We start from the raw sequence: 9,419 nt of genomic DNA on the forward strand, positions 1-9,419 counted from the left end.
ACCAGGGGGCAAGAGTGGGCATGTCAAAGGAGCAGGGGGAAACCTGAAGCACATCATGACTAGAGAGAGCATAGTCCCTAAGCAAGGAAGGTGTGAGCAAAAGCTCAGATATGTGGAGAGATGGGAATATCTAAGGGTTAAGTTTATGCTGCTGCTGAGTGATGCTATGGAGGCAGTCCAGCATCTGCAGGGCTGAAAAATAATGCAGTGCAGAAGTGCTATGACGGGGATGTATGGAGGTGAGAGGATGGGACTTGAAAAATGTCCCATCTTTCCCACGCATCCTCAGGGAGGTTGACAACCCACAACTGCTCTCGTGGAGGTGCTGGCAGAGTGTGAGAGCCCTCTGGTCCTGCTGAAATCCCACAGGGCTGTCCCTGTATTGCAGTCAGAGATGGTGGGGAATGGAGGGATGATTACTGGGTTTAGTTTTCTTAATTTTTTTATTTGGTTTAATTCAATATAAAGGCAATTACAGCAGCATATGTTCATAGACTATGCAGGTGTTTTACATTGTTTGATATGTAATACTTTCCAATTTTGTCTAATTTTACATTGGTCCAGCCAGCTTTCCCAGTAACACATACTTGGCACGTATTTGTGGTGTGACATTTTTTGATAAGTATTGTCTGGGTTAATCTACTGGAGTCCTGGTCCTTCAGCACAAACGCAAACAAGATCTAGCTAATGCAATTGCCCTTTAGGAAGATGATCTCTACATTCTCAGGTGAAGCAATTACAAAAAGGAACCTGATTTGTGTGTTTTTTGGTTTTGGTTTGCTTTTATTGTTTAAGCTAAAATGAAGTGCTCTAGGCGAAATAATATTGATTCCTGACAGAGTGTATATGCATAAAGGTGATGCTACACAGTTCTACAAAGACAGAGTGAGGGGCAAAACAATTCACCCTACCTCATTTGGAACCTGTTCAAGTACTGTATGTTTGGGAGCCTGTCTCAGTATGAGGTTTACATAAACTTCTGAAGTATGGGCTATGAATGTTTGTCTGCATGTTTATGTGTGAAAGCAAATATAATGTGTGCCATGTATTAGTAACCTGTTTGTGACAAGGTACTCTTAGCAGGAATGGTCTTATTGCTGTACTGTAGAGAGCTTCTCCTTAGTTATAAAAACACACTTATTTGACTTGTAACACAGAAACCCCTGAATCTGCACGAGTTTGGTGAACCTTAAAAAATAGTTCATGAAGATTGAAAGCTTTAGAGGCTGTTTCCCATCCTGTGATACCAGTTTTCCCTTTGCTTCCTGTGCTTACGGTTCTTACTGCTTCCCTTCCAAGAATCAGGATTTTGCCCCATTACTGAAAAGTATGTGTAATTTGTAGGCATGGTTTCTTTTCATCTAAACAGCATTGCATCAGTTATTTGCAAAGAGTCCTCATGTTACGATGACAAAAGCCCTGGTTCAGGTAAAGGCTCAGAAGCAAGACTATCTAGTCCATCTGTAGGGGGGTAATTGGCAAAACAGAGTGACAAAACAGGTCTTGGCCAACAGTTTGCCAAAGATAGGGCTTGAAATATTGCCTATTACACATAGGTATCTGTCTGTATTACCTCATGCAAACAAGTGAGCTTCTTCTGCTTCTTATTGATCCCAGTAGGTGACTTAGACTGAAGGAAGAAACACCTGATTTATTAGTCGTTGGTCCCCTTCCTAAGGAATCAGAGTCTGAAATAAATTGAATGGAGTCAAGAATGTACTTAGACCCAGACACAATTGTTTGTGTGGCTCGTCTTCAGAATAGGAAAAAACTCTAAGGAAAATCTCAAGTGTCATTAGTGCCACACTATAAATAAACAAAATGCTACATTGACAAGAGAGCACCATATTTTCAATTCTGAAAATGACTTGTAAGCCATCAGTTGCAGAATAAGATATAGAACTACAGATTTAGAAAGAAGAAAAGCAATGAAAAAATAGAGCTGAGGAGTAGAAGGAAAAAAACAATAACAACAACAAAAACAATAACTGACTGTGATTTCCAGACCTTCCAGCTTGAGGTGAACCTGTTCCTTCAAGAAAGGGTGGGAGCCATCACTATTATTGGTGAGTGGTGCCTCGTTCTTCTGCCTTGGAAAATCAAGGTCTCAGAATAGGAGAGCCCCAGTTAACTAACTACCCCAGTCTTTTCTTGTTTTCCCATACAACCATCAAACCAGCTTGTTCGCTCTAAGATGCCTGTAGCCCAGTTGATAAGAAAGCAGACACCCCCTATAATGAAGGGAACCTGTTCCAGCAATTTGGTTTAAGAGCTGAATGAGAGAACTCAAAAGACATGTTTTTCCATTTATCTGAAAAATAAAAAAAAAAGTTGCTCTCAGTGCTCTCCAATGTCATCCTCTGGAGCCTTGAGGACCACGTGTCACACCCTTACTTTGTAGGTCTTGCATTTATAGACGGTGTTTTTCACTTCCAGAGATTTATTGTCCCAGTGAAGAAATAGTCTGGATATGCCTCTGAAGTGGAAATGTAGCCATGTATTTGCTAAGAACAAGCTTGTGGTTTACCAGAATATTTCTGTTTCCTTCTGAGGTTTTCAGCTAATGAAGGGGAATTTATCCAGTACATTTATTGACATTAAAATAAGAGTTGCAGTCCATAAATAATCCCATTGTTATTTTAGCTTGCAGTTTAAAACATTTTGTCAGCAGCATTGTTGTCTACTGTGACTCAGCTTGTGTTTTTGCTCTCAGTATCAGAGCAGCTTGCTGGTAATGCAGACATACATTCCTGCTGGGTTGGCTTTACAACCTGGTTTGAAACCATCTCTGAGCCTTTCGGCACTGAGCATGTCTGATCCAGAGCAGAGTCAAGTTTACTGTCATTGCCTGTTTGATAAAGGCACACCACCCAGATTTGATTCTGGATTCATAGGAACTGCTGCCATACAAAGGGCATACCAAGGAGGGGAGCACTGACAAGATAAGGCAGGCCATAGGTTGTACGCTATTTGTTAGCATCTCCCAGGGATGTCCCTGACCCTGTCACACCTCTAAAGAAGACTTCATAGAGAGAACATCTTCTCCTTGGTTGTGGGACACTGCATCAAAAGGAAGCTGCATTGCCTTGAAGTAGGCTCAGTGATCTCCCTGCATTGGTGAATTTTGATCTGCATCCTGGAGTGCTGAGCAGTGCCAGAGTTATCCTGTGCAAGACAAAGTCCTTTAGGCACAATAAGGAAGTCAGGTCTTCAAAACTGAAAGAATAAAGAGTAGAGCCTGTAATGGCTATGTTGTTTTAATTTAACAGAAATGTCCACTGAATAAAAACTATAAAAATTTGAATTTCCACATAACATCATCTTTGCTAATGATGCATCACATTTCATGTAAGGAAGATTTGATTTTGTGAAGTCTGAAGTAATAGGTTTTTAGTTCTAAACTTAAAAAATATATAATTTTGGTTAGTTGGAACTTCTTAACTTTCCCTAGTTTATGAGCTTTTATTAATCAGATGGGACTCATGAAAGTACTTTTCCAAACAGATAAATGTTGCAGACTTCATCTCCAAAATTCCATTACATGACCAATTAATGGAAAAAAAGTATGTCTGTAGTGATGTCCTTTGAGTAATCTTTGTTCAGAGATCTGCCTTTGAGGGCATGATTTCCAGTGGCATGGGTTACCCAAGAGTGTACACATATCTTAGTATTACCAAACTGCTATATTCCTGAAGATGTTCAGTTATCTAAAGCCACTTCAATGCGCTGTACTAGACTCACTTGTAAAACTTGCTTAGATGCAGCACAGTCCTTCCCAAAATCCTCATGAGAACAAGTCTGACACATGATAGGTGAAGTGAAGGAACAGACAGGTATTTAAGTAGACATATGAGCCATCAACCAGGAGTGGTTTTACTAGTAATAGCATTTTAATCTTGTTCTCTAAACAGAAGAGGACTGACTTACTCGTGAACCGAAATTACACAGTAATTTGTGGAACTGCAGTTAGTGGTGAGGGCACTGGTGAATGATATGATTCAGTATATTTATTGTTTCAATTGTTTATATATGCTTTGCTTTGAGGGATTTGGTCTTTGAGATTAATATGATGGTCACTGTCACATCTGTCTTGGATTCCATGTTCCTCAAGAATAGCCCTAAGCAGTGAACATTACAGAAGTCTCTCACTACAAAGGAGTGGTCACAATCTTTCATGCAGTTATAGATGGCAAAAGATGCTGATTTAGCTCTGCTGCCTAAGAATCCATTAGCCCTGGTGGATTCAGCAGGTCCTTTGAGAGAAAGCCATTTCCAGGCAGACTTTGGGCTCCTGTCTATCATTCTTGATTAATAGTAAAATCTCCCTTTCTACTGTGAGCCACTTGTAGCAACCTCTAGTCAGACACTGAGAGAATAAATAAAAGTCAAAGCATGATTTCAGAGAGAAAAGTGCTCCTTGTGTCATACGGCATCACTGTTTCTGAATCCTAAGGTAGTTCTTAGTCTGTGGTATTACCTAGAAGCCTATTTACAAGCTCAAAATGAGGAGTAATACGAAATCTACTTCTGACTACACTGCTCTTGTCATCTGCCAGGGACTATTGGTACTCACCCTCCCATGTCTGACCAGGCTAGTTACAGAAATGTACTGAGCTTTGCGATTTATTTTTTTCTAACCTGCTAGCTTGTCTCTCCTGCTATACCCTGCAAATCTCAAATACAGAAATTGCCTATTGTGGTATTCGGACCTTTCTGCATCCCTATTCCTCTTCCTTCATTACTCATGCAGAAGCAAGCTTGTGTAGAGAGACTGAAGGGGTGTTTCTCATAGAATCAGTGAACCTGAAGTACATTTTAGCTCTGGTAAAACTTAAAGTTGTATACATTGCCTATATTTGTATATTTCTAAATACACAAACATGAGATTGAGGTTACGGTTTTTGTTAATATTGGTTTAGCCATAGCACCTGCAACAACAGCCAACATCCACTTGCATCACTGAGAACACTGAGTAAAGATAAAACACAAAGTGGAGCTGATTGAATACTTAGTGACTCAATAGTTACTCTTAATGTGTGGTAGTAGCTACTTATGGCAATGGTTTTGGACCTATAAAAGCAGATTGCATTGAACTAAGAAAATTAATGAAACAAGATACTCTCTATTTTCTTTTATGATGCCATGATGAAAGAATAAATCATTTAGGGACAGTACTATTGATGATTATGACTGCATTCAGCAGCCATACCCTTCCCAAGCAAAGGCTTAAGTATTGGCTTCTCTCTGGTATGTAAGGAATTTGTTTCATGGTGATAAATCAATTGAGATAATTAAGGAAATAAATGTTCACAGGAGTTGTATTGAGATTATTACATGACATGAAAACACTGTCAAACAACTGATAATTGAAAAGTTTTCAAATCAGTGAATTTTAAGCCAAATGTATATTATATATAGAATGCAATAGAAAAACACAAATTCTGTCCTTCTGAATAATGTTTTTCCAATTGGCTGGCACGTGGAACAAGTTTGTCTTATATATGCCAATTTACAAACATGTCCAATAATAGTAGAGAGAGCAACTGTTCCAAAGCTCTGCCAGTGTTCGTCAGACACAGTGACAGTAGCCACATCATTAATCTCACGGTATATTAGAAATAAAGTCACTGGAATGGAATGGTGTCAAAGGATAAATGTTTCCCCCTTTGAAAAAAAAACTTCTCAGTTTCACTTCATTGTGTTGTCTTTTTTCTTTTTTTTTTCCCCCCTTTCCCTTCAATAAATCCTTTGGTTTCACCTGACATTTAGGTAACAGTAGGAGACCAATATCCTATGTCAGAGCTCATTCTACAGTTATCAGTTTAGCATACCCTTAAATCCCTGCAATTGCTGTGCCAAGAGCAATCCTCTCACTGAGAGGTTAAACATATGCATTACATATTGAAACAATGTAAGTAGCATGTAATTAGTGTTGTTTATGCATTCTCACTTCAGATTATACTTAAAATGTTTTTCAAGGCACTTAATGTTAGAGAGACTTAAATGAGCATTCATCTTGTCATTTTTAACTTTATTCATAAATGAGCACTCTAAATACATTTGAATGAGTTATTGCATTAGATCCCGTGAATGCATACACACATTCTTGCATTAAAGAATATAGTTTTTAATAAGATATCTTTTAAAATGATAAAACTCATGAATATGGCAATTAAATTTACAAACTGTCATCAACAATTTTAACAAAATGTCTTTGAATCAGGGAGGGAGGGTGTTGAAGGGGCATTTCCCTGTCCTATTTTTTCCCCCCTTTTTTTCCTTTTTTTGAAGTCTTGTTCCATAAGGATTATAGCTCCCCCGCTGTTTGGAAAAGATAATTTCACTTGTAACACTAATAACTTGAGCAGGGAGAAGGCTGGCTGAGTGAATGGAATGCACTTCACTGCACATCTTGGCTTCGCTAGAAATCGGAAACAGATGGTCCTTGCGGCTGGCTTCCCACTCGGGCCCGCTCAGTGCCAGCCTGTGGTCGTTGGCTGGTTGCTGCTGGCACTGTGTGACTTGAACATAGTAGGACAGTGGCAAAAGAAATCAAATCTTTTTCATTGAGCAGCAAACTGTAATGAAATTTGACAGATCTGACATTCTATACCCAACATCTAGTTAGAATATATTAACCTTTTAGTTTTCTTGAGCTGCTATCCTACAAGTTATGAATCTTCCTATTAGAGTTTTGCTGTGGCTCTGGAGATGGTAGGAAACCAGTATCTTCGAAATGCCCTGTTATGTCAGAGCTAAAATAAATAGTTCAAGTTGTAAAGGAAACATCCTGCATTCCCACCTAAGCTTTAATCCAACTGCATCAAAGAAAATGTTGTAGTTTAGAATTATACTTTTGCTTTCTATGAATTTGCATTGACTTAAATTATTTATTTATGGGGCAGAAGTCCTTCTTTCCCTCTGAAGTCTTCTCCCAGATATGAGCATTAAGCCTTTGCTTCCAAGGAGGTTGGGCTGGCTGTCCCACAGCCTGGAGCCAGCAGAAAACAAGCTGCTAGGGCTGGTGCCTCTCAGCTGGAGAGCATGCTGAGCTTTGCCATTGAGTTAAGGCCACAGATTAGGAAATAGTTGGTTATATTTAAACTTCAAAATACAACTGTTTTGTGTTCCTTTACATTTCAGATTGATAGAGAAGAATTTTTTTTATTTAAAATGTTTGTGTGTGTCATTCCTTCTTCACTCCTTTCAGCTGCTCCTCCTCCTGTTTCCTTCAGACATGAAGTCACAGCGTCATCTTTGATGTCCACGTGTCCATACCGCCAGAAGCAGGATCTTGGTGCTTGTTACAGATGAGGGACAATGGGGAATGCAGATGGCAGGAAGCAAATCAGAGTAGTGAGGGGAAAATGCGGGGAATTACATACAACAGAGCTAGAGGGTGAATGCAAAGACCGAAGACAACTTTCCCGGGGAGGGGAAAGAACTTCTTTCCCTAGGTTCAATAAGATAATCCAAAATGTGTGTGTCACCTCAAGTGCCCAGCAGAAGCTTTACTGTTGGCTCAAGAATCCTTGAAGGTGCAGTGGTCACATGCTGCTTTTCCTCTTGTTTACGCCTTTAGCAACAGCAGATCCTCTTGATTGAAGCCAGGATTATAGGATTTCCAAAAGCTAGAACACGCATTCATTGTCAGCAACTTTGCATTAGTTCAGAGGCTGTCCAAAAATCGACTGCCTGCTCTCACATGGCATTTGAACTAATTGTCACTGTTTGAGATAAGGAAATCCTCTTCGTAACTCATCTAAGTACAGGCTTCCCAAGGAAAACGCCTCCCAAATTAGGAACAGATCTAAAATCATACATTTGCAGTCTTTCAAAAAAGTCCTAAGCAATTCCCACTGCAGAAATAAGGAGGGTAAAGGGAATTAAAAAAAGTGTTAATGAGCAGTAGGTACAGTGGAGTTAATAGATATTCAAGTAAAGAGTACTGACATCCTAAAGCTGTGTCTGGTACTGGGAGCCGTGCACTGTTCTGCTGGGTTTCTTTTACCAACATGAACAGTAGAAGCCAACATTTGGAGAAAGCGCCTGCTATGCCAACATTTCTAATGCTCTCATGCATTCAGTTTCCAGTAGACTGTAAAATGCCAGCTTGATAGAGTCATCTGAATTAATATATATATGTTATTAGCCTTTTTTAGCATTCGTTCCTGTGTTCCATACACTTGATAGCAACAATGATCTCACCCAAATGTGCTGCCGAGGGCAGATGTGGGGGGGCACGCTTGTGCTGTTTGTACCGCGTTAGGTAGGTCTGCTCAGCAAATAAGCACGTTTATTTGTGGATAGTTGGCCACTTTTCCAGGAGGAAGCCAGAAAGCAACTGGCAAGTATGTGAATTTGTTGCTTCAGGCCTAAAGCTGTCGGAAAACAAATCTCTTCTCCCGTAGCCCAAAAACACATATACCTAACATTTCCAACTTGAAGTATCACTCGTAGATTGCAGGCATTTTTATTTTGCAGCTGTATCTGCGTGAATGTCCATGCATCATAAAAGCTTTTTCTTTTATCAGATCAAATCTGATTTAGAAGCACACATCTTTGTGGCTTATTAGTCTTTGGAAGGCATCGTTTTGTCCCTAGTACTATTCACAGCGAGTGTTGTGCAGAATGCTGATTGACAAGAGTTAAATTCAAAACATGTAGCCATTTTCTGGTGTGTGGTTTTTTTCCTGATTGAAGGAAAACTACTTAGATGTTTGTTTCCAAAACGGCATCTGTCAGCAATCAAAGGGGAAAAATTGCATAAAACAAATGCAATTGTTTGGAGTAGCATTTCCTGGATCATGTTAAATGCTTGATTTGCTCCCCATTATGCTCACCAAATAATTTTATTTTCCACAATAATTGCAATATTTAACATGTTGTATTTAATCTCGTTTTAATGCTATTAACAACAGCAGCTTATGAAAGGAATAATTGCTCCATGGGTAAGAACCCACCATCCTCAGCATTGGAAAGAACAATGGCAAAGTTAACTGCACCTAATTGTTCTGAATTTAAAACACAGTTAACCAACAGCACTCCTCATTTCTTTGCACATAAGTGCTACACTGTCAGGAAGGAAATGGTTTCATGCTTCTGTCATTCATAAGCTGAAAAGTGTATGCTCTTCTGAAAAACTGTTTATTTGGTGTGTTTTTAATTAATATTCTGAAGTCAAGTAATGTATTGGTATAGGAAGACTTAAGTACTCTCAAAGCAGTGGTTAATAGAGCAATCAAGAGAAAGTTTGTCAGTAGATCTATAACTACATCAGAAAGTGGAAAGCCATATAGACCATATAGATTCGTCAGAACTTGACAAGGAAGGCACGCAGCACAACTGGCTATAAAATACTGAATAAATTATAAGTAGGGTGGGCAAGTTGTTTGTTAAGGGAGGCAGGAGCAAATACA

At 39.3% G+C, this 9,419-nt stretch overlaps 1 long non-coding RNA gene across 1 annotated transcript in view; it reads right to left on the bottom strand.

Annotated features, from left to right (window-relative positions):
* Window positions 1-6,004: 6,004 nt before the first annotated feature.
* The window catches only part of LOC124418134, a 19,778-nt gene continuing 16,363 nt past the window's right edge, over window positions 6,005-9,419 (bottom strand). The window contains exon 3 of the long non-coding RNA XR_006939975.1: window positions 6,005-7,859. This is a non-coding gene — a long non-coding RNA (uncharacterized LOC124418134). The remainder of the gene's footprint in view (window positions 7,860-9,419) is intronic.

This window comes from Gallus gallus, chromosome 8 (assembly GCF_016699485.2).
Source record: "Gallus gallus isolate bGalGal1 chromosome 8, bGalGal1.mat.broiler.GRCg7b, whole genome shotgun sequence".
Lineage (NCBI taxonomy): Eukaryota > Metazoa > Chordata > Aves > Galliformes > Phasianidae > Gallus > Gallus gallus.